The sequence below is a fragment of the Phasianus colchicus genome, chromosome 7, assembly GCF_987193195.1.
Source record: "Phasianus colchicus chromosome 7, bPhaCol1.hap1.1, whole genome shotgun sequence".
Lineage (NCBI taxonomy): Eukaryota > Metazoa > Chordata > Aves > Galliformes > Phasianidae > Phasianus > Phasianus colchicus.
Window position 1 is genome coordinate 4,352,553 of NC_143442.1, and position 24,221 is coordinate 4,376,773.

Here is a 24,221-nt window from a genome sequence, read left to right on the forward strand (position 1 = left end):
GCAGTTTATGGGCATGCAGTGCAAGAAGCCTCTTCACAAAATCAGGGTTTTTTTTAAATTTTATTTTCCATAATAATCCAATAATCCAAACAGAACGCTAGTCCAAATAACTCCAACTGAGTCATCTTATCTCTTCGAGTAATTGTTTTACTGAGAAAAAAATATTTGTGAAAGTGCTGTCTCCAGAGGATGGTTCTGCTCTGGGCACAGAAGGACAGATACTAATCAGATGCAGTAAAATATAAAGAACAGAAAGCAGCTATGGTCAGTATGCTGAGAAGCCGTTCCTGTTAAAATCAATACTGTGATTAATGCTGAAGAACAGGAGATCAGAATCCATCATGCAATATTTTTTCCTGTCTGTTCTGTTATTTTTATTGCTTTAACTTTGCTATGCTGATCTGCTTTGTTTCAGAATAATTGCTGGAAACCAGCTCCAACCCTTTCATGGGGAACAAAGAGAGGCTGAGGTTCATGCTTAGCTGAGAAGAAAGGATGAGAAAGAAAAATGATGTGAACACAAATCTGCATTACTTTTCATTTCTCAGATGAACTTTGTATCATAAAATAAACCATACAACTTGGCAGATAACTCTTGCTGAAACTGAGGCAAAATTTCTCAAGGATTTCTGAGAAAGTCACCGTCCCTGTTGCAGACACCATTGCACTGGTGGGGCTGGAGCCTCAGGACTAGCTAAAGGACTGGTGGCCCTCAGGAAGAATCATACTTTTGTTTTCTACCCTATGGAAAGCAAACACTGAAAAGGAAAAGGAATAGGATCAGGTTCGTATCATTACAAAGTGCCTATTCAGAATAATTTAGTCTTATTATTTAACATCTCTGATAACAAACAATAACCTTGATACATAATAAATATGGTGACATCCTGATAGTTTCACAGATAAGTTGCAATATGTGTGAGTCTGTTTTACAAAAAGAAATAAAATTCTGCTTGTGTCGATTATTAAAATAACTGGCCATTTATCTGCAAAGTTTGGCTGGTGACATACCAATACTTATTGTGTAGAAACTTATACAGACTGATACATCTTGAAAGAACAAAAATAACTTTTTCCATCCCTGAAGTTATAATCAAGGAATTAGTCATTAATTCCAACATTCCTCACTTCCAAATACCTAAAATGAATTAGCATGCCCAGATATACCTGGCCAGAACTATGCTGAAAAGTAGACCAGTGAGTACCAGCAACCTCAGAAAGAAGAAAAACTAGCATAGAAACATCTCCATTTCACAACATTAACTTTAGCAATTCTGCCTCATACAGAGAAATTCATTATCTCAGCAGACTGAAAAAGAGTAAAGATTAACTAGGAGCAACATTCAACTCCTACTAAAAAATATTGTGACAAAAACATAATCTGCTCAAAAAACTAAAGTCCATAGGATCAGAATGACATAAGATGAATAGAATAAGTGAGATGACACAACATATTTTTTGTTAAAGTTATTCCCTAACTTTCTGCTTGGTTGGACTCTCTGGAAGCATCTATTTCTGAAAAAGTAGAAGCAGACCCCAGAGATGTAGCACCATCATGGTCATAAGAACATCTCTCTTCAACAACAATAGCCCAGAACATCACTGGCTTTTAAATAACAAAAGTAACTTGCATTTGCCATACAGCTGACATGAAATGAACTTGTTTTCAAAACCTTCCTGATCTTTTGATCTCATAATACTAATACATAACAGCTGCTGATGGGTTGTAAGTCAATATGTCAAAAGTCTGCTATGTTCATTATTTAACCATTGTTAATTATCACAATAAATGATTTCAGAATAATTAGAAAGTCATATTGTACAGAAGAAGCACATATATTTTCTACACCTAGCAGATTTTATTAGACAGCTAAACTGGGCTTTGCTTTTCATCGTGTGCAAGTTTTCACATCAAAGATTTTAGTTTGACACTTGCTTTTTTCCCCCATTCCATTTTATAACATTATTGATGTATAATTTAACGATAGAAGATTTTGAATGCGTTTGTTGATAAATAGACGAGAAGCTTTGTTCTCTATAGGATCATTGCTTTTTATCTTTTCTTCATCGAATTGTCAAGACTGCATACTTAATCACCGCTAGATGCTGGGCCTCACCTTGAATGCCATGAAGTCAATGAGAGCTTTGCAACTGATTTTTATTGGAGTGGGACTGAGCACACTATTGGTAATGTGCAACTTATAAATGCCATTTACACACATATCAATTTTATTAACTCCCTTAGTATGGAATTTTCGGAATGTAATAGTTTGGCAGGCATTATTTTAGATTTATAGTGCTCTAGGATGACACTATTAAGCCACATTCACACCTCTGAAAATTGCTATAGCAACAGACTAGGACCAGTTCTTCCTCCACACTGGTGGGTGAGAATCGTCTCAGTAACTGAAGCCTCTCCTGCTGTGTTTTGGGGGATATCACTTAAAAAGAAGTGTTTATGTCAGATATATGCACAAATACAAGTGCACATAAACAAATCTATCTGCAGATAATATGAGCAGATGGCTGAAAACTCAAAGGAAAACCAGAAACAATATAAGAAGGTATGGGATATGTGGGACTGATATCTGCCTGCTATAATGGGGTTCTCCTCTTTGGGTAGGCATTCTCAATCTTTTGACTTTTACAGATCTGGACATCTAGGACAAGAAGTGGAAAGATTGTTCAGAGAATTGCTTAAAATTATAGCAATTCCTACAAAAACAAAATTGACTGATGAGTCTGGCTCCTAGTACTGTCTCTAAAACTTCCTACACAGAGCTGACTTTGCCAGAGCCTCCTTTCTGCCAATGCAGGGGAACTATTCCCTTACTTCATCCTCATGAGGCTCCAGAAGTCAAAAATAGTTAAATCATCACAGTCCTGAGCACGCTTTGAGTTGCTAACCATTGAACAGAGCATGCAGAAGATCTGAACAAACAAGAAAATAAGAATGTGAGTAACACAGAAGATGCTATTGGAGAGAAATCTCATGCCTGAAACTCTCACTTTATGGAAGAGGAAATAATCCAGATAGAGGCAGAGCTGTGTTGCTGAATTGATTTCTCTAGGGAAGGGCACGGGGATTCTCCCTTCATCTGAGAGAACAGCAAACCAAACCAATCAGGAGTGGCAATCTCTTGTTGCTCTTTCCTACACTACAAAGTTAGCCTTTCTCCTGGCCGTCAATCTAGCTTCTTAGAAATTGAAAATGAGGAACTCCTGTTTCTTTATAAAGATACTTTTAGCTATATCTTTACATTTCTACTCACCTAGTGAATAAAATGTGGTTATAACTGCAGAGCTATGTGAGGTTATTATACTTTTAAAACATACTTCATAATGTGTCCATCTCTTCTATTGTTGTAATGCATGCCTCAGCCTGACTCACTTTCCTTTTTTTTTTTTTTTTTGTAATGACGACACTTCTGACTGATGCTGAATCATGCTGGGAATGGTATTTGATAATTTGTAATGCAGCAGATGAGATACATGTAGCACTTTCACAAAACCATGATCTAAGATTTATTTTTTATTAAAAAAAAAAAAAATTAAACTCATTATATACTTGTGAGTTTGAAATGTTCCCTTATAGTTACCTAATTCTGAATTAATGCCTTCTAAAGCATTCCTGAACAATTGCCTTTTGATAAGATTATTGAGATATAGGTAGTTAACAGACAAGCTTTTGAAATAAAGAGATTTAAAAGCCAGAAGAGTAATCTTCTTAGTGTCTGGAGATGGAGTGTAGCCATCACAAAATCTCTTCAATTTTTCTTCTTTGTGAGATGATTAAAAAGAACAAAAATGAGGATCAAATTAATGTAGTACAGAACGCAGGCAGAAAGCAGAATAAGGAGGCTTTGGTGTTTCAGAGGTCCAGCCTTGGTGGGCAGCAAAGCAGTAGGAGTTTTCCTCTCCTAGAGCAGCTGGTAGGTGGTAAACATATGATTGCTTCAAACCAGATGCTTGAACACAGCATCCTGCTTCTATCTGCTTTCTAACCACTGTGTAACAGATTATCTCTCCTTCTGCCATAATATCAGAAAACACTCAGAAGAGACTTGCCAGCAGAAGACTCTTGTCATCCTCCAGGACATACTGAGACAAGCGCTGACAAGGACATAAATGATATCTTAAATCAACTGTGCTGAATCCAGCAAAACCTCTCCTGATTCATTGTGCTTAGAGGTTTTTACTGAAATGCTGAACCATCATCAGGTCCACAGCCACCAGCTGTACCACCTCTCCAGCTCCAGGCTATTCTCTGGGTAGTCACTGTGTGAGTGTAGGATGGTACCAGAAGGCACTTCTTGAAAGGGACATGAGAGGAAGAAGAAAAACATAAAAAATGATTTTACAGCTAGCAAAGGAAGAGAAATGATACCATCTTTGCAAAGCATCTAGTGAATGAAACCTGAGAGGCAGCTTTTTGCTTGTACATCATTTCTTTTCTAAGGATTCCTCTGCTGATGAGTAGCTATGCCATCTTTGAATGAATTTTTTAAAGGTAGTTTAGTTTTTTTGTTTGTTTGTTTGTTTTGTTTTTGTTTTGTTTTTTGTTAATCTGAGCTTTTCCTCATAAAGGATGCGGTCTCTGTGCAATTTATATCTACTGACATCTTCCGGAAAAATACACTGCATATAAAAAATATGGCATAATTACCTTTTATTGTTGACAAGTAGTCACTAGTAATCCTAGAGATTTATAAGATCTCCCATAGAAAGGAGGAGGAAAATAGATGGAATAGTGAAATCTGAAGACCCAGTCTTTAATGGAAAGGACTTCTGAGAATGCTTAAAAGAACTGAGAATCACAGACTAAAATTGGATTCCACCGATATTTTTGTAGTGAAAACAATTCAATTATTTTGCCATTTGGGGCAATACTCTCTGTGCCAGTGGTAAATAACACATATGATCTCCAGAAGCCTTCATCTTTTGCCAGCTCAGTTCTGCCTACTCATCTTCAACTCAGAGTTTCTATGGATCAAAGCACGTAATATCAGGCAACGCATAAACTGTGTATTATAATCTGAGAAAATACTGTTTTTTTCCTCATTTACAATTTTCTCAGTTAAGTTGCTCAGATATGCTTTCCCAAATTTCCTCACTATTTTAGCTGCTCTCTTAAATCTGTTTCCTGCAGACTGATCTCTGATAAAGCTCTTTCCCCTGACAAAGACATTACAAGGATTACGAAGCTGCACATCACTATTGAAAAGAAACGAAGGTACTTCACAAATAAAATGTGCAGTGTGCCAAACATGATTTATCTTTAAAAATCTATAAAATATCAGTCTTCAGATAAACACAGAAAATATTCTGCAAAAAGAGCAATCATTCATTTAGAGAAAAGGTAAATCACAATGCAGGTTTCAAACATCAGAGATTTTCATTTGAGTTTTCCCATTTCATATTGCTGTTATTAATCTTGCACCTAAACTTAAGATCCAAGTCTTTAATGTGCAGAACAGCTTGAAAAATAAGTGTGATTAAATGCTGTCTATACTGTTCTCTACATAAAAACAATCCAATACAAATTCAACTTTCTTTACATTTTCTGCTTTTCTTATGATGTACATGAGCTGTTTTTCTCTCTTAACAAGCAGACTGCTTTAAAAAGAAAAAAAGGCTTGATGTATATTATGCTATTTCACCATAAATTAAGAACTAGTTTCCTAGTTTCTTTTAATCTATCTGTAAACTCTGAAGTCTGCCATTAAGTAACTACATATTAGCTGTGGGTGTTGTAACCCATCAATCATGGAAGAATATTTAAATTAATAGGTTTCCTTGACAGTGATTTTCTCCTGGATATCAAGTTATTTCCTTCTCTAGAAAGGTACAATAACTTCAGACACATACATAAAGAAGCCACGAGAAAATCATGGAATTTGTGGATTTATTCCTGTTTATAATTGTGACATTCTTAAATACCATGTAAAGTTATCTTCCTATGAGTAATTTTCACATTCGGTGAAATTAAATTTCATGGCTATAGTTACAGATTTTCTAATACACACGCACACACACACACACAAAAAAAAAAAAAAAAAAAAAAAAGTTGTAGTTAATCAATTATCTTGAATGTATGGGTTATAATCCTTTATTGGAGCAAAGAAAACTCCTTCCTGGGTCCATCTACTCTATCTGGAAGAGACTATATTACTTGTTTTGATCTACTGTCTTCTCTAGTATTCATATTGATTGGATTAGGGAAAATCCAAGTATATCTCTACTTGAGATATGTCTACTTGGTTCCTTCCTCCAGCGTACTTCTATGTATTTGTTAACCATAGATTTGTCTAATTCCCTTATGAGCATGCTGGGGTTGTCTCCACAGCCTCCTAAGACAATCAGTCCCACACATTCACTACCAGTGGAAAAAAGACGCTTCCCTCTGTATGTTTTGAACAGATTTTCTACTAGTTCCAATGAGCTTCAGAACCAAGAGGATTTTGATATTAAAATACCTCTTTGGTCTATCCAAAGCCCAGACCTCAGAGAGCACAGGACGACTCATTTCTTTCTTTTCTCATGGTTTTCTAGCGCACGGCAGTGCCTACAAATTTCACTGTCCTGTGTTAGCGAGCCTACAGACTCTTCCACTCTTTTCAGTACTACCACATCACAGCTTACTGGATTCATAGATCTTCTCTTTCAGTTAGTCGTTCCAGTTCATTTACCTTCAGTTATAGGGCAAAGAGTCTCCCTGTTGCGTAGTCTACCCTTACTCCTTGCATGGACATCAATGACAGCAGCTCAACCTGAACGCACGGCACAGAGCCATGAAGCAACGCATAATGCGGATCAGAGGCGAGCACTTTGCCCTTGCTCAGATGCCAGCTGGGAGAATGGGACCCTGTAGCACGAAAGCTCCAAAAAAGAAAAGGAAAAGGCAAATAGAGAACTCACAGGAAATGCTTACGCCATAACTTGCCATGGCAAAGATTAATTTAACCATTAAAATTAATATGAGAGCGACCATCGCAAATGTAGGAAAGAAACACATCTCTCTGAGAATATTTATTTAGATTAAATACTCTTTTTTGTTTTCTTAGTAATACATTGCAGGTTCCATTAACTAGTACACGCAGATGTCTGTAAAGATATAAAGAATGAAAAGGATTTAAATAAATTGCATGCTTTTATTTTGTTTTTGCAAGCTAATTCCTTATGTGGACTGTTTCAACTATTTATTTTTTTCATTTTTAAATGGAATTTAGATAGGTGCCACTTGGAGGCACTCTTATACTATTCTCTCTCTCGAAGCATCTTACAAGCAATGTCATGCAGTAAAAATCTTTTTAGTTGTTTTTTTCTTTTTTCTTTACTTTTAATAATCATCTAGAAATGGGTAATTAACAATGGTTTGGGTAGTTAAACTTTGACACTACTCATATTTATTACCTTGTAAGTTTATCTGAGGTAAACAATCCTCTATATTTTCAATAAAACTGACCTAATTCTCTTGTGCAACAGATGACAAATCACTGTCAGTGATGCAATACTGTTCCAAAGAAGTGGTCATGAATGACTGCAAACTTATACAAATTATTCCCTGAAAAACTGTGCAGGGTTTTATCACTTTAGATTTCCAACTAAACATACACCTTGTAATTATATCCTATATGTGTTAAATTATATATAATTATCTCTGAGAAGCGGGGAAAATTATTTCTGTTTTACAGGTACATATAATCTCTCCATTTTGACTGCATGATAGATATGGAACTTTAGAATATATTTCCTTGGATTTCTTTGCTATGTATTTCTTGCACAGATGTGAAACTCAAATAATTATTCTCTCATAACAGAGATGACATTTTGCAAAGCATTTTTGCACCACAGCACTACTTTTGAAAATTTAATATGAAGTTATTATATATATGTTAATTTTCCATAGTTCACCAAAGAAAAAATTAATCAGGTTAAATCAAAGTTTGTCAGTCATTTTCGAGGCAATACAAAGCACACCTGTGAAATCTTGCAAAGGAAAAAAAAAAATCAACAGCTTGGAACTGTCCTAAATGAATGGTACCATAATGGGAACTGGTTTAGTAACAGAGGAGAAACAAAATTATGACTCAGAAAGTCAAAGATGGGGTCTTGCTTGCTTTGATGCAGCAGGATCCCATACCATTTAATGCTTTTGTGATTTATCAGCCACCCAAGATATGTAACAGGAATGATGTAGGACCTTGTATCCTGCTGCTCATTCTGCTGAGAACGTGGCACTAACATCAGGACAGGACCTGTACTGACCTGCACAGGCACAGTCTTATTGCATCTCAGCACCAAGCCAAGAGCACGGTCCTGGCACAATCTTATTTCAGAACAACTGTTTCACACAACTCAAATGTGCAGCCTAAAACACTCCTGAATAATGTGTGTAATTCAGAGAGATGTATCTCATGTTCATCTTTGCAAAGAAAATCTTGCATATGCTCTAGATATATATTAGGAATTCCTCAGAGTGAAGGAGATTAGCAAGAACTATACTTGAGCACAGTGTAAGCCTAAATACTGAGTGATGAGAGATAATAACTGCCTAGGGAGCCATAAGGACAAAAGTGTACTTAAGGAGAGTGATGGGTTTCAGCAATGTCATAAAGGCAGCAGCAAGTGGAAGCCACCTTGTCGGAAGGAACAGAAGCAGCTGAAAGCCAGGGAATTCATGCTAAAGAGCAAAGGAAGATGGGTATTAACCCTTTGGAAATCTGCCTCTGCTTGCACCCTTATTGTTTGGTTTTATAAACTTAATTGGCTGGCACAGTTTATGGTTTTCCACCAGCACAGTTTTGTTTTCCTCACATAGGAGCAGCACTACAGGGCTAAAGCAGCAGCATTAGCTTCCATGCCCTGAATCCAAGAGCAGACAAAATCAAAAGCCTGCCCTTGCCCCATCCCACCAGCAGCAGCCCCACACCCACAAAGTTTGCTTTCCAAAGAAATAGTCACCCTGGGAGATTTTACTTCGATACAAGTGCCTTGCTTCCACCTGAACATATAATCTCTTTACTGTGCCTTCTTTTTTTTTTTTCCCCCTCCCTGCAACTGCATCTATGCTAAACATAAAGAAGCACTATTGACTGTGAAAAAAACAGTGCAGCATACATTTCCTCAGCATCCTATGGCAGAAGTTTCAATGCTCACTCCCACACTTCGTATCTTGTTTGTTTTGAACTTCCCACTTCCTTCTCATGCCTCTCTTCAACCATTTGAAATCATCTTTCTAGTTTTTTGGCTCTTTTCTCTTCCTTACTATTTACTGTTTCTCTGTCACTTTATCCTTCCTCTTTTCTTGTTTTGTTGGTTTCCCATCTTCTTTAATTTCTCTTCCAATTTCTACAATCCTGTAAGAAAATTTTCCTGTACATTTTATTGGCATTAAAATATTCACTGCAAAATTAAGTAGGAATTGGAAAGTCATATCTCCTATCAGACAAGATTTCTTACATTCCTTATGCTGTGCAACAGAATCTCCTGGCATCAAAGCCAAGTGCAGATTATATAGAAGTCAAATTTCCCATGTATAAAAGTGATGGAGACAGCATGAATTTCTCATGTTTGTTACACTTAATGAACCATGACATTAAGAATTATTCCCCCCTCTCAAAGCAGTCCTGTTAAACCTGGCTTTCTGAATCTACATTAAATATGATCTGGAGTCAAAATCTCAGCAGCAGTTGGGTCAGGGAGCAATAGGACCTTGGCATCAAGGACTTCCAAATATCTTCTCTTAACATTTCCATTATTTTGTGGTAGGGCAGTAGGCAGCTCAGTGCAGCACAGAATGAAGTACAGCCCACAAAAAGGAGGTCAGCTCTGACTAGTCAGCCTCTCTACTCGATGATGGCCAACCTCTCTGCTAGGAAATCTGTTCTAGGTGGCTCTGCCTGAGCAGCTGGGTTGGGCTAGATGGCCTCCAAAGGTCCCTTCCATCCTAAACCATTCTGTGATTGATGATGTTAACAGAGAACAGAACAAGCCTTTTCTTTTTTTTCCAAGTTAAAAGTTTCCTTTTAGCTAATACTTCATCTAACCTAAGGTCAACAAATAATTTATGCTTGTGATTTTACACCCAAACTAGTGCATGATGTTAATTTGACAAGCCAACTGGTGAATCCTTAAAACGCTTTCCTGTTAAAGTGACTAGACATAGTTGAAACTGTGCATTAGGGCGTCAATCACAGAAACCATCTGTTCTAACAGGGCTTTTTATGCTTTCCAAATTCAAGCTTTCTGAATGAGATGCTGAGTGTTTTATAAAATACTGACAAGAATCAGTATACAAGAAATTACCTATTCAGCATCTCTTCAAGATGATAATTGACAGTAGTCAGTTAGCAAGTGAAGATATTTTGAATGATTAACACTAGGGAGGATGAGTTATAGTCTCTTCATTAATTCTGTATTAAATTAACCTTTGTAACACTCACAGTTTGAGAACTGATTCGCAAAACATTGCATACAAGCCTGAAGTACAAGGTGTTGTTTCCCATGGCTAGTCACAACAGCCACAAAACAAATCTGTGATGTGGATGAGATTTGTTTTTTTCAACTCAGTATCCCGAGGTAATTTTATTTTCAGTCATGAATGACTTGTTCTCCAATCACCATCAACTTTTCCTTTATCAAGGTAGCTTTCCAAAAGAGATAGAGAGAAAGAGTGGTAAACAGGAGAAAACCCTTTTCCCCATCATGGCAGTCAAACAGGAACAACTTGCCCAGAGTCACACTATCTCTGTTAGATCCCAGAGTGGGCCTTGCAGTAGTAGAAGGTTCTACCAGACACCTCTCAGGGCCTCTCCCCATCTGGACTGCTCCACAACACTGGTATTCTAGGATAATCCACTCACACCCAGTGCTCCACCATTACATTTTAAAGACAGTAGGCTATCTCTGACTCGTCTCAAGTACCCTGCAGCTCCCTGATCCTCAAGTTTAAGGCACAGCTATTGTATTGGTTCAGTTCTCACCAAAATACAAATTACCATTGACTACATCGATCTCTGCTGTCCCCTCTGGCAGAGCTGCTGGTGGCTTACAATATCAGGCTTCTAGAGAAAAATAATGGGAGATGATTTTTTTCCCTTAAAATTTCTCCCCTTCCAGACACTCTACAAGAGTACTGATTGACAGCAGAATGTCACCAGAGAAAATACAAATATTTTGGACACGATTACTTTTAACAAATCCTGGACCTCTCTTAAGAAACTGTAATCAGCATCTTATGGGATACCTGTAGGTGGAAGGGGACACACTTCCTACTTAGGGGACACAATTTAGAGAGAATCAGATAAGACCCAAAGCTCAAAAAAGAAAACAGTGTACCTATAGGCTCCGATGAGCTATGATAACATTAATATTCAGTTAATTTTCAAAGTAGCAGTCACCCATTTTTCTCTACATTCCCAGTGCCTATAGATCTTTATCAATACTTTTAATATCCACATTTCATCTCAAATTCCTTTTAACCTTCAGGAGCCCAGGATGCTCTACAAACAAAACAGTATTCACCTCTTGTTACGAAGCTGCAGAAAGCATAATTCCTTAACAACGTTCACAGAAAACACCTCCAGAGCCAAAATATTTCTAAGAGAGAGGAATATAGAACCTTCCAAGAAGAACTGACCATGCAGGGAGGGAAGAATTCAGCTTAGGTCTTCCTTGCATACGTTTATACGCAAAACAAGAACATGGAGGAGAGAACGTGATGCAACCATTCATTTTTCTAACAATTAAAAGAGGACCGATACTATTTCCTCTCCTAAGCACAGCATTACTTTCTAGCAGCAGCCTGCACAGCTCACAATGCCCTAGGTGTTCTCAGAAGAGCTGGTGAACAGACTGCAGTGATAGAACAGACCTCCGCTCTGTGAAATCCTGCTGACAGCTCCAAGCTGAGCGCTGCAGTTCCTTGTACCCTTTAAGATAACACAATTGCTTGTATGCAGCAATATCTTGTACAGTTTATGAGATAGTGATCAATCTCTGATTGACAACTCTAATTAGCAGATCTCTTATATGCAAGATTATGGCATTTTGTAGCACTTTTCCGTTGCCTATTAAATCTCTGCAGCCATAGATGGATCATTTGATACCCAGTGCTGTCAATGATACTTGTTGATACCGAAGGGTTTTACTGATATTGCAGCATGCTGGTTTTGATATGAAAAGTCATATCTGTAATACTTAGTGATGTCTTCTAAGACCTCAGCATTACTTCTCTACAGAGCTACTGCCATTTGAGGCTGGCACAGAAGGACTACTGTGTCCTGTTATTTCCAGAACACAGTATTTTTTAGGTACAAGATTTTGTGCCTTATAGAGATGACTTTTTTCTTCCACAGAGGTGATTCATAATACAATACAGTAATCACAAGAAAAATGACAACTGTTTAAAAAAATATGGTTCTCTGTTACAGCCATGATGACATATCACATTATGCTTGGTTGAAAACACGCTAGAAAATGGTGTTCATATGAGATGTGTTATGAAATGTCTAAACAGATTTTTCATGGAATAACATCTTTCCCAGAAATCTAGCTGCAAACTAGACAGTAATTACACAGCTGGGTCATCCCTTAGCATCTCCATTAGAATTTGTAACGAGCAGACTGAAGCCCATAAGAAACGCTGTAAATAATATTGTCTTTTGGTTATTGAGTTTCTCACCTGCATTGAATACGAGTTGCCTTCAGGTAGGGTGGGTTGTTTTTTTTTCCATTTGATATTTCTGTTGGAACACTAGGTTTTCCATCATACAGAAGGTGATAAATTACTAGGAAAAAACAGTATCTTTTCTTGTCATGTGTGTGGATTGTACCAGAGATCCGTTTTCCCTTGTGTCCTTAGAGGAAAAGACAGTATATAAAATAAAGTTTTCCTCCCTCTCCCCAGAAATCCCAGAACAGCAATTTGAGCTTAAATGTTTCCTTAAGCGTACTTTAAATTAACCACCAAACACTTCCAAAACTAAATTCAAAGATGAGTGATCAGCACAAATTTCGTAACAACACCAAAAAAGAGAGAGAAAAAAATAATGATTGTAAAGTACTGATAAGGAGGTCGATGATATATGCACTTGAAATGCTCGATATCAGCACACAGAACCCAAAGCACAGCAGGGCAGTTACAAGTCAGTGTAATTCATCTCCTAAAAGATAAGGCTTTTCTAATTTTATGAAGTATTTGTCATATCAAATGCTTCATAGTTCCATGAAAAATTTCTTTGATTCCTCTCCCTTAGGATTTTGATGTACTGCATGGTGTAGCGTTCACACAAGGATTAATGCCAAAATTATAAATAAAGCACTCAATATTTAGGTGGTAAGTGACACACTGAAAGTTGAATTTGCTCTCTTCGCAGTAACTTCCCAGCATGGCACAGGACTAGGAGTCCAAAGGGATGACTTTATTTCATTCAGAAGGCCTGCAGATGCATTGATTTCAAACTCATTTTTACACGTTATCATTAAATATTATAAATCTTCCCTATAAGAACATATTCTCCTTTCCTTCGGAAATTAGTTAGGAGGCAATATACATGCATATGTCTAATACACAAACACACATTCACACTAAAACATCACTCAGAGAGAAAGGATTGCATTACATTACAATAGTAAAAGCAAACAGATTCAAACAGGACCTTCAACATAACCAATCTCTCCCAGTCTTATCGACAGCACACGAGTTGAACCACCCAGGATGTCCCTTAGCTCTGCCTACCTTCTCACCTTGTCTGCCTCCTCCTGCTCCCTGTTTACCTTCTGATTTTTGGCTCAGTGACACTTTCCTTCAGCTGCCAACCCCAATTACTATCTTTGCTGCCAGGTGCTCTGCATATCCTCTGCTAATGAGAACTCTCTTCTGCTCTGCTGAAAAACCTAGTCTTTTGCTATTTTGGCAGGATTCATTCCCACACGCCTCTTTCCTTCCATCATCATCCCCTTCCTTTGCTGCCAAAACATGTCTTCATTGAGCCATTCTTCCTCCAGTTCACTTCTATAATGCCATGTGGTCATATAGGGCTGTTCAGATGTTCTCTTCTAAATAACCTCCGTGCCTTTAACCAGGGATTGCTTCTCTCCACTACACACTCACAAACAGAATGTAGTAGCTTTTACATACCTTTCCATGACATAAAACAATTTGCATTCAAAATAAATAATAAAAACAATTTCATTGTTATTTTTATGTTTTACCATGAGTGGTGGGGAGCACTTTGACCATTCTGAAATCACTGCTGAATTGGCATCACTAAGAGTCCCACAGACAAGACTAAATCTTCTCCCTTATCCACATTCAGATGCTGTCTGTATCTCTGCTATATATTCTACACTTTTGCTGTTCCTTACCTATTCTGGTAGAAAGATCACTACATAAAACATGCAATATATACCTGTGGTGCAAACTGAAAGAGTAAGTTTATTCCAGCTTTGATGAAGGGAAAATGGATTTCCTTCATCTTACTACCTAGGTAGAAAAAGGGAGTTCCACAGTCTATCAAAGGAAAGGAGAGAGCTGTTAGCCCAAATAACTTAATCCAGTACCAAAGTAAAACCATTAAAAAAGAAAACACATTTCTAATAGTTGACTGTAATAGAACTGTGCAACATTCATAATGTAGTAGAAATACCACTACAATTTTTAAAGCGTGGAACTTGTGGAGTTAATAATTACATTTCAGCTACATATATCAGATCTCATCCAAGAATCAAATTTAATAAAAATCTATTGGAATGCCTTAGGTGTATTTTAAACATCCATAGTTTTTCATCCAATATCCTGAGATCTATATCCAAAATGAAAATTAAGTAATGCAGGATGTAAACAACAATCATGCTGGGAATCATTTACTTCCTCGTAACAAACTTTTTTTTTTTTTTTTTTTTTTACCTGATCATACATATATATCATGGATTAACTTAAAATTTTCCATCTCAAATTCTTTTTCTTCTGATTTTCTTTGGGTGACAACCCACCCAAAAACAACTTTTCTGTGTAATGAAGAGTTAAGAATGCAACAATAATTTAATATTTTAATATTAATTTAATCTGATATGCCACTTCATAAAAAACTACCAAAATTGAAGTTAAAATACTAATTTATTTTACATTCTAGAGGCAGTAGATTTTGTTATTTAAAACTGCCTATGAAACATGTAGAGAAATGATCTTTTGATATGTGTTCCCTGTACCATGTCCACCTACAGAGGTGTCCTCAAAAATTAGCCTCAAAAAGAAAACTATTTGAAAATGCTCTTGTATTTTTCTCTTTGTATAGACGGAAAACAAATATTTCATTTGCCCATGGTTATTTAGAAGACAACTTAGAAAGTCAGAGGTAAAGACAGGGACTGCATATAAATCTTTCACCTCCTTCTCTCAGATGCCTTCCCAATGAATTCTGTTGTGTAGTAAGGCATAATACTTTTAAAAAATAAAAAAATGAAATAATCATTACTCAGAAGATAAATAGTAGATACGTCAGACAGCAGCTCTGCCTGCTACTTTCCCTAGTTAGAAATGCAAACAAGAATTGACCTGTATCACTTTTATTCATCTCAAACCAGTTACCAGAGTGCATCTCCTCCAGAAGGCAGGCCAAGGGAACTCAAGTAAATGACCGTGGATAAAAGCTTTTCCGATAAACTCTCAATTCATTAAACCAAATGGAGACTTTAAATTGATGAAGATAATAATAAATTATTTCTTAATCCTGCTGTATCAATCTATCATACACAGCATTCCAACACAATGAGCAGTCACACTAAAAGCTTTATGAAAGTCATCTCATCTTCATTTGGAGTTCAGTGGTGGCTCAGGGCAGAAGAGGAATTATAACTGGAGGATATAGAGGAGAGCTGGGTCACAGCTTCTGAGCAGCAGTTTTGGAAGAAGGACCTCATATTGGCACTGTATTGTGACACTCAAACCAATGTCAGCATTTGCAGTGGCTTGTACAGCTTCACTCTTTGACAGAAGCTTCTCCCATTGTCTTCTCTGCTCTGCTGCCACATATCCTAACCCTATGTTCACAAAGGGCAGCCCAGTGGCAATATTAAAACACAACATAGATTGGTAAGAAGCAGGAAGGTGCCACTCAGCCTTCATGGAAAAGCAAAATCTCAGCTCTGCCTTACACTCAAAGTTAGGAACAGAAAATACAAAAGCAGTTAAAATTTGCTAGTCCAGTTTGTATAAAAGGAACATATCAAAGCCAATTAAAGAATATCAGATTGATGTTATGGTATGGAAATTTACAGTGTTAGGATTGGTTTCATTCTCTAATTGCTGAGAGTAACGTAAGAAACAGAAAATATTTACAGTTATTTGTTATCCTTATATTATCATCACCAAGACAGTGAAAAATAGAGTCCAACCAGTCTGCTGCTGGCATGCTATTATTTGGAACTCTGTTAGGTTATGATTACCATCTGAATTTAGGAAGTTGCAGTAAGCTCATTTAAAATTTTTAAGCACCTACAATACACTAGGGCACTTTTACACTACAGCAATGACTCCATTACAAAATCCCTTTCATTTCATATTAAATCTTAGATGCTTAAAAAGAGCAAATGAGTTTTACTATAATACTACTATTCCTGGAGAATCTGAGCACTCAGAAAGTCTTTACATTCTGTGTTCCATAGGTCAACTGAACTCTCTGTCTACACATCATTGGCTCTGAGCTGCAACATCTGAGAGATCTAAAAACAAAAAATAAACCAAGAAATGTTTGACTCTGAGTTACATTTCACTGCAGATATTTTCTATTCACTACAGAACACTCACAAAAGGCGAATCTGATGGGAAACACTGCATGAAAGGGTATTGTCATAAGATTTCAAGTCCAGCATCGAAGACTCAAAACTTCAGATAAAAATCCAAAGTTCTGAAGTTCTCCTTGTCATAGCATTTCACACATACACAGCTATATAAGCAACTCCAGCTATTTTATATTTCTTATATAAATAAATCCTTATACAAATAATCTTGTGACATCGCTGTGGGACAGATGTGTAGCACAGACATTTTACAGATAAGAAAACTTAAGCACAGAGCAAAGTACTGAACTATGAAACTGACATTTTATTTCAGTACATAAAATGGACTCTTAGGCATCTAAATGATGTTTAAAGCATTCACATTTTGAGCATCTTACTCCCACTCTAAAATCAGAGTTTTCAAATATAAAATACATAAATATTAAGGATAAACTAGCCGAGACTTTAAATTAATAGTCTTATAAAAAGGCAACATCTACATGGTACATTTTCAAGCAACAACCCTACAGGGAAGGCAGAGATCTAAATATTAATAGTAGCTCTTTTGCCACTGGACCTAATGTTACTGGAAAGAGAAGCAATTACATCTAGTTTAGGAGTACGTAACTAGGATGTTTATTTATCATGTCAGAAATAGAAGCATGGGGGGGCAGCTAGTAACAATTGTCAAGAGTTGGTATATCTCAGAAGAAAATAACTATGTTCCTCTTAGCTAAACAATTAGAGTAAGTTCTCTAGCAGTATATTCAAGAAAACTCAAGATTTTCCATGTGAAGCAGTCATGTTTTCCTTAAGCTGTGGACCTAGGCCACACATTTCCTTTTGCTTTTCATGCCTTCAGAATTTGGCCATGCCATCTTCCCCCACATGCCACTTCCCAAATCTTTTCTTCTCTGCTGGCACAGAAGATGGCCCAAACAATACAATAATCACCAAAATCACCCCGCACCTCCAGTCCCCACTCCTGCTCACAGGTTGGGTCCGCTCTGGCTCACGCTGCTTCTATCCCCTGCAATACATTTTAATCAGATACTTTGTACCCAGTTGTACTCTTGTCTGAAACCATCCAAAACGCTGTTGTTGCTACGGAAACCACTTCTCCTTTATCAGTACGCTCAGCTCAGCTGCCTCCTTCCCTCCATTTCCCTCTTCCTTACTATTCCCTCTTCCCATTTTTCCTCAGCTCTGGCACCAGGTTATGAGCATTTAACTCCCTCATGGTCTGCAACTTCACTTCAAACATGTGGGGAGACACTGCAAATAGAATTTGTGGTATTTAAGGTCTGGCTGTCCTTGCACCAGCTTGTTACATTTAATTAGTCCCTGTGCAGCAGGGGTCAAGCAGATCCCAACGGGCTGTAAGGAGCAGCTCTACCACACTGTGAAAACAGACAAAAACTCAGCTCTAGGGTCCTCTTGCAGAAGCTGTAGGAATTAATATACCAAACAGAGTGGAGGTGGGATGGATATACAGGTGGTCGATGTATTTTTTCTTTAATTATTCTAAGCAGTAAAGCTCCAGGACTCTCCACTAGCCCCACTGCAGGAAGAGTTGTTTACCACTTTCTGAGAAATGAAGTCCCCTGAGCCATTTGACTGCAGAATTGATTTCTGACCCTTTTACTTCCTTGCACTCTCATAATGTTTAAACGTTGCAGCCAACCAGCAGACCATGAGAGCAGACCACGCTCAGGGCCATGTTCTCACAGCTGTGAACAGTGCATGCAGAGCACAGCTCCAACACTGCAAGCACATGGAAAAAGAAGAGGAAGGAATTCAGCCTTTCAGCATCCCTACTATACATCAAGACCCAAAAGGAAAAAATGCAAGTTGAGTCATCAGGTGAAGAAGAAAGGAAAGTGCAGCAAGAAGTCAACAAAAATAATCTTTTCTTACATGATGGTTGGTAAGACATTATTTGAATAAAAAATCTCAATTTCTATTTCATACATTAAAGGAAATGGAAACACACTCAATGTACAAACCTCCCTAATGAAAGAGACCCTTTAACCATCCATTGTGCTCTTCAGTAATGGTAACTGACACAAGTCAGCATTTTTTTTTACACTTATTACACTTTTCCCCTCATGCTTTTATTTACATTCATCTTGGTATAGTGCAACACAGAAGAAAACACGCAAAATACAGAACTAAAGAGTGAAAAACCACTAATGTTATACAGATTCTCTGGGCTTTTGGTTTTCCAAACTAAACCTCATTGCCATTAGTATTGAGTGTACGGATCCTGCTGGGTCTGTTGCGGTTGTCCTATTGACTTTCTCTGGATGAATAAGTTCCTGTCAAGAGCACCACTAAATATCCACTTTAGAAAAGCACTTTTAGCCATAAAGAGCACATTTTCCCTTCTTTCTCATAGTCAGAGCCAGCTCTGCAGAGCAAAATGAAAATGCAGTCTTTGGAGACGGATATAATTATAAGTAAATACTTTGTAGGCATTAATTAGCATTTTCTTTTTTAACCTGTGTTTTGTATAGGGAGCCAAGCATCCCTACACAGTTTGCTGGTGCTCCTGTAGTTGCTACTACATCAATAATAATAATAAACACTTGTACTGCATCAAGCCTCACATGTTTGAATGATACAAATCTACATTCTTTAGGAATAGCTTTTTCTCGTCTATAAAAACTAACATACTGATTCAGAATCTAATGCAGCTTCTGAGAGTTTCTTTTTACTCAGCAACAAAACTGGGGACAAATCCACAGCACAAAACATCCACAAAAGTCCAGAATGTGCATTTGGGACTTCAGTTAATTATTTTAAAATAATAATCCAGAAAGGAATGAAGAACTCGCTCATCTACATTCAGCATCAGTGCCATAAGATGAAGGCTGAAGGAAAAAATTCCTATAGAAACAAAACTGGAGAAGGAAAACTTAAAGGTCATCTCTTTATTGGTCTGTGGACTTTTAGAAACAGCAGAGCAAATGGTCACTGAGAACATAAGCCAGTGGGTTCGCATCTGACAGAAAAAAAATAAAGCAGCTAAGTTCTTTGGACACTCCAAGGTTAAATAGTTTTTAACTGAAGGCTACTACTGTCACAGAAAAGTGTTGATACTGTACTATAAAGATACTTACAGAACTCTTAAAATTATTAAGAAGGTTGAGAATTCTCAACTCGTGTCAGTCTGGGTACAACCCATGAAATGCATCTTTTCCCTTACTTTCCTACATAATCTTCAGAGTTTGTGTTCCTACAACAGTGCAGCACACCACAAATCCCAGACACTCACGCATGTATTGCTCACTATGTACAGAAGCTTTATTGTGGTTATCATTAACATTATCAATAAATCTGTTTGTTATATGAAACTCAGAGGCAGGCGGAAGAGAAAGATTTATTGAACAGTTCCCTAGAAGCCTTGAAACACAAAGCACAGTCTCCCTTCAGCTGCTAAAAATGCTGGCTGGAAAGGTAGACTATGGGAAAAAAATTCACTCACACCTGCCACTTATGGCTGTGACTCAGAATCATGATTGCCTTCAGTTACTATCATGTACTTAAAGGGTTCCTTTACATGAAGTAGTAGAGCCTGTGTTTGCATTCCTTAATGCCCTAGGGTTGCTTTACCTGGGACTCATGATTGCCTAGCTCGCCTCATCTCTCAGCCAGGCAGAGGGGAATATGTTTATTCCTGCCTTTAGATTCTTATCTGTGATGTAGAGCTCACTGTTTGAACATATGAATATGTAGTTAAGAGGTAGAAGTTGTCAGAAAATCATGCAGCTAGTCACTGGAACAAACAAGGGAAGAGAAATGTCTTAATAGAAGAGTTATCTTGACATTTCCCAGCACAACCAGATCTGACTGTGGTCTACAAGAAATCAATTCACAGGGAAGCCACAAATACCAGCTAATGCCTCAATTCATAAACTTTTATCCATGCTGGTGTGAAAGTCCAATTAAAGCAAACAGGACTATAGTCCCATTAGTCTGATTTCAAGACCACAGCTGACAGGAATGCTCTATGGAATGAAGGCAGTGAGGTAGGGTGGAAACCAGACCTAAAAGTTTTCATCCATCTAGATTCACGTTGTCCTTATTTTACCTATCCTGGACAGTCTTAAGAAATGTAATTGCTTAGTGCCTTAGCTTCGTAAGGAGTATATAAATATTGATTGCTAATGGAAGGGTTCCAAAAGCCTTTTAAACTAACACTTTTGTTCTGCTCTCATTAATTATTATTCACATATTTTGGAAGGAAGACTTCAGTTCCACTCACTTGACAAACGCTTTTATTAAGTATTGTGAATAAGAAGCTTTTATAAGACTAGATAAATCGTTGGGAGATTTTTATATTTTTCTTAAGACCAAATCACTCCTTCAGAAGGGCTATTTTTGACAGAAGGAAAGAAAGGTTAAAATAGTGTATGTATAGCATAAATAATTTCCAACTAATGACCTGAATTTTCAGGGTCAAATCTTCTGAGAGTTTATTATTAATCTCTTGACTTCAATTGACCTATGGTTTAGTTGGGGGGGATATTATTTTTAAATAAAATCGGGGATTATCTTTAATTGAAAGATATGGCTAGGTTTAGCTGTTTTTGCAGGTTTTTATTGCTAGGAATCTTGATTTGGACTTTTCTCAGCACATGGAAAGCTTCTGGTGAAGGCAGCTATTCACTTCATTAACAATAATCAGGGCCAAAATATACCAAAAGAATACCAAAAATTATTCTTACAGATACTGTAATGGAATAGAAATAGCCATGAGGACAGACACTTATTTAATAGAAAGGAATGCTACATATAAATGTGCTTGCAATAATTATTTCAGAAGCCTGTAAAAGTAAATTGAGGGTGAAGAGGCAGCCCTGCATCTCATATTTCCAAATCTCTGCTCCAAACCTAAGCGAGGTCAAGGATGGGATTAATTTCTTCCACACAGGTAGCAGTCTCAGTAGTTGTTTAAAAAGGTATATAATAATTTAAGTCATGACAGTGCATGAAGGGAAAGTGAAAGAATGTTTCTTGTTCCACCCCAAGCTGATAAAAGGCAAGACCCATTGCAGCTATCTCTGTAAGTTGCTGGATGAGGTACGGGGAATTAATTATCCAGGTATCAAGAACTGCTTAATTGGTGGTCCTGAAACGCAGCGATTACTCAAGAAGTTTCCCCTTAAAAAAAAATATATATCATTGCTAAATTGAAAATGCAACACTAAGTGAGCCTCTCAAAGTCTAAGACAGATTTCCTGCAGTATCTAATCACAAAAAGAGTATTTGATTGTATGAATCAAGAATATTACATCTGAAGTGATAAAGCCTATTGAAGCTATATCAGGAGAAGGTCTGATTTTCTATCATATGCCCTCCACTAATAGACCTGTTTTTAGTCCTTGTGCTGAAGGAAGAACTGCTACACTGCAAGGAGTAACTCAACAGGGAAAAAATTTCCTCTTGGGCTATTGTGTCTAGGCCCAAGAAGCTCTGAACACAGAGCTCCAGCTCTTATGTTTCATCTTACATTAGAAGATCCCAAACATGTAAAGTAATTCCTATTTAGATGAAGAGCTTTAATAACTGCTTTACTTACATTGTGGGAAAGTAGAGAATTTATTTCTTTAATACATAGTGAAATCGGGACATCTATATTAGCTGAAATTAGTTTTATCCATTTATTAGAAATGCAAACTTACGCTGAAGCAACACTGTGGTTAGTGGATCTGGCCTGGATGTTTCCATCCTGGTTCTTGCTGCATGGAGGGACCCAGCTGAACACAAACCCATACACCCTGTAGGTAAGTTTAGTGGATTAGTCAGCCACATGCTTGAGTCTATTAATATGTAGTTCTATTGCCATGGCAGCAGGTTAAAGTTAGAAGTAACTAGATCTGAATAATTTAAACATGCTAAAAATACCAACTTCCAGGTTTAAGTGGTTCTATTTGTCACTACACTGTCACCTATAATGACAATTGCCACCTATGTTAGAAAATCTCCTTAGGAAACTCATATGCTGTACAAGTAGATAGTTCTCTTGTGTATTCCTACTCCAAAACCTATGTTACGTAGTTCCAGTTATTTGGAAAATGAGGAACAATGCTATTGAGAAACTATCATTTCTCTCAACTGTGGTGACTACGTGCAATTTGATTTCTACTGCAAAGAAATAACTGAAAATTGGAAAAATGCTGAACAGATTGTTTGATTCAGTTTGGCTTGGCCAAAAAGGCCTCCAAGCAAGTCTCAGTACTGTTTCATAAGTTCCTCCTTCTAAACATTTACCATTATGTAAAGACAAGTTGAAAAAAAAAAAAGGTATTTGTCAATATAAGAAACCTACTCCTCCCAAGAAAATATATCAGAGAATACTGAAATGTGTTATATCACATCTCAGAACAGACTATGCACTGGAAAAAAGAATGGCATTTAGTTTCAGAAAGGTGGTATAAAAAAAAATATTGTTTCCTTACACCAATTTGCCAAAAGAACAAACTGAATACAATATATTTTTCCTGTTCCTAAGAACTCCCAACTGAGCGCTCCAGAGCCTCCAAATTAACCCAGTGACGATCCCAATCAATATAAAGCACTCACCTAAGTAAAGTCATTCAGGTGCATTAGTGCTTCCAGGACTGCCTGTTTGACAGCAGTGAGAAAGAGACATGGCTCACAATTTTAACAAAAAAGAAATACAAAGAATTTATCAGCATTTAGCACAGTCACGGAATTAAACATCTTCTTAGCTCATCATATTCATTTCTTAATTAAAAACTAACGGTGAACATCAAATACCTCCCCACTTCATTTTCTAATATGCAAATTGTAGTACCTTGCCTACTAAGAGTAGCATGCTGAAAGACGTGGCTGTGTGCCATGCACGTTCAAGAAAAAAGCTGTTTTAACATCAAGTGATTACAGCTACAAATTTAACCTATCAGCAACCCAGTTGGTAAGCTGGTCTAATGGAAAAATGGAGGGATGGTTTTAAAAGAACAGAAATGAATCTATCATGTAACAAGGAAATGTATGTGATTTAATATAGTTTGGGAATATAGTTTCTTTTCACCTTAAAGGATGAATAAACTGCTTTTCTGCACTGCTCCTATTTCTTTGGCAAATCTATAGAGACTGAAACATTTTCATTTGCAATTTACAAGTGATTTCCCTTCTCCATCCATCTGGATCAATTCTTCTCTAATGTCCAGACCATAAAGCTATGGATAGATACGTATGTATTCCAATTGCAAAACCAAATCCAATTCTTGCACAGTGATTTACCATGTATGCTAATAATGAAGTTCACTATGTGCAACTTGGACTGTCTCTCAGGTTGTGGACATGAAAATGACCTGGTGTGAGATAGGTAAGAGCTTTTCTAGGAAGAAAAATAAAAACTTGGAAAAGCTGCTTTCATTTACAACACCTCTTCTGTGAGACTCCAAAGA

At 37.1% G+C, this 24,221-nt stretch overlaps 1 long non-coding RNA gene across 1 annotated transcript; it reads right to left on the reverse strand.

The window, feature by feature from the left end:
- Nucleotides 1-21,634: 21,634 nt before the first annotated feature.
- On the reverse strand, nucleotides 21,635-23,425 carry LOC149917188 (uncharacterized). The gene is made up of 3 exons (XR_016467984.1): nucleotides 23,371-23,425; nucleotides 22,470-22,565; nucleotides 21,635-21,948 (listed from the first exon to the last, which is right to left on the reverse strand). It is a non-coding gene; the product is annotated as an uncharacterized LOC149917188 (long non-coding RNA).
- Between the last annotated feature and the right edge of the window lie 796 nt (nucleotides 23,426-24,221).